Here is a 2,758-nt window from a genome sequence, read left to right as displayed (position 1 = left end):
CACTCTCACCACTCCTATTTAATATAGTACTGGAAGTCACACCATTGCAATAAGGCAAGATAAAGAAAAGTCACCCATATCAGAAAGGAAGAAGTTTAATAGTATCTGTTTAGAGATGACATTATCTTTTATATGGAAAATCCTAAAGACTCCACACAAAAAAACTGTTACAACTAATAAAAGAATTCAGTAAACCTTGAGGATATAAAATCAACATACACAAATCAGTAGCTTTTCTATATGATAACAACAACCTATTTTACACAAAATATGTACTATTTAGAAATAAATTTAACCAATAAAATGAAAGATCTGTAAACCAAAAACTATAAAACATAGAAAAGAAACTGAAGAAGACACAAATAAATAAAAAGATATTCCATGTTCATGGATTGGGAGAATAAATATTGTTAAAAATGACCATATTACCTAAGTGTTTTATGGATTCAATGCAATAGCTATTAAAATTCTAATGATGCTTTTTACGTAAACAGAAAAAGCCATCCTAAATTTGTATGAGAACCAGAAAAGATGTTGAATAGCCAAATAAATCTTAAGAAAAGAACAAAAGTGGAAGCATCACTCTACCTGATTTCAAAATCTATTGCAAAGGTGGAGTAATCAAAACAACATGAAAATGGCATAAAAACAGACTCATAGGCTGAAGGAAATATTAGACAGCCCAGGCATAAATTTAAGCACCTACGGTCAATTGGTTTATGACAAAAATGCCAAGAACACACAGGGAGAAAAGGACAGTTCCTTCAGGAAATGATGTTGGGAAAACTGGCTATCCTTATGCAGAAAAATAAAAATAGACACATCTCACACTACCTACAAAAATCAATTCAAAATGATCTTGTAGTTAAGTGTAAGACTCAAAACAGTAAAATTATTACAAGAAAACACCGGGGAAAGGCTTTATAACATTTTTTCTGGGCAACAATTTTTAGGATCGAACCATAAAAGTACATGCAACAATAGGACAAGTGGAATTACATCAAATGAAAAAGCTTCTGCACAGGCAAGGAAACAACTAACAGGATGAAGCGACAACCTATGGAATGAAGGGAGAATGTTTACAAATGATTCGTCTGATAAGAAATGAATATTCAAAATACATGAGAAACTCAAACAACTCAATAGCAAGAACACAACCCAACTGAAGAATGGACAAAGGATATAAATACACGTTTATCAAAAGTGGACACAAAAATGACCAACAAATATATGAAGAAATGCTCAGCATCACTCACCATCAGGGAAATGTATTAATAAATCAAACCATGAGATGTCACTTCAAATATGTTAGAATGAATATTATCAAAAAGATAAGAGATAAATGTTGGTAAAGGTTTGGAGAAAAAGGAATTGCTGCACATTGTTGCTGGAAATTCAAATTAATAGAGCCATTTCGGATAAAAGTACAGCTATTACTCAAAAAATCAAATATAGAACTACTATATAATCCAGCAATCCCAATACTGGGTATATATCCAAAGGAAATAAAATCAGTCTGTCAAAGAGATATCTGTACTTCCATGTTCATTGCAGCATTATTCACAATAACCTACACATAGAATCAACCTAAGTGTCCATCAATCGATGTATGGATAAAGAAAATGTGGTGCATATACAAGATAGAATATTATTGATCCTTTAAGGAAAAGGAAATTCTCTCATTCGTGAAATCATAGATGAACCTGGAGGCCATTATGTTAAATAAAATAACTAGGCACAGGGGGACAAAAGCCACATTATCTTACTTATATATGGACTCTTAAAAAGTAAGAATCATAGAAGCAGAGAGTAAAATGGTGGTTATCAGAGTCTGTAGGGATAGGGAAGGGAGAAACTGAGATTAGAGAGATGCTCATCAAAGAAAACAAAATTTCAGTTAGAAGATATAAATTTGAGAAAACTATTCTAGAAAAGGATAACTATAATTAATAACAATTTATTTTATGCTAAAAAATTGTTAATAGATTAGATTTGTTCTCACCACACACAAAAAATGATGAGTATGTGAGGTAATGCATATGTTAGTTATCTTGGGATAGCCATTCCACAAGGCATATATATTTTAAAACATTACATTCTATATTATATTTATGTGTTTCTGTGTGTATATGTTCATGTGTATATGCATATATATATCACAAGAACAGAAAACCAAACACCGCATATTCTCACTCATAGGTGGGAACTGAACAATGAGATCACTTGGACTTGGGAAGCGGAACATCACACACTGGGGCCTATCATGGGGAGGGGGGAGAGGGGAGGGATTGCACTGGGTAGTTATACATGATATAAATGATGAATTGATGGGTGCTGACGAGTTGATGGGTGCAGCACACCAACATGGCACAAGTATACATATGTAACAAACCTGCACATTATGCACATGTACCCTAGAACTTAAAGTATAATAAAAAAACAAACAAATAAATAAATAAATAAAACAATTTTTATTTGGTAACTAAAATAACTAATTACATTTAAAAATAAAAATCAAGAAGTTAAGAAAATTGAGTAATTCAACTTCTGAGAACTCTGTCTCCAAGGAAGAAACAATCAGTCATATATGCGAATACATATAAATGACATATTCAGCACAATAGTCTTCACAATAGCTAAAATCAGAAAACTTTAAACAGTCAATTCTGGGTATTGACTAAAATGTAAACGTGAGTCTCACAATTGTAGCTACTGGGAAGCCTCAGCTCTGAGGGGCCACTGTGGAGAGGGTCAGCTC

The sequence above is a fragment of the Colobus angolensis genome, unplaced genomic scaffold (assembly GCF_000951035.1).
Source record: "Colobus angolensis palliatus isolate OR3802 unplaced genomic scaffold, Cang.pa_1.0 Scaffold117, whole genome shotgun sequence".
Lineage (NCBI taxonomy): Eukaryota > Metazoa > Chordata > Mammalia > Primates > Cercopithecidae > Colobus > Colobus angolensis.
The sequence above is the reverse complement of the archived record's forward strand: the minus strand, read 5'-3'. Positions refer to the sequence as shown.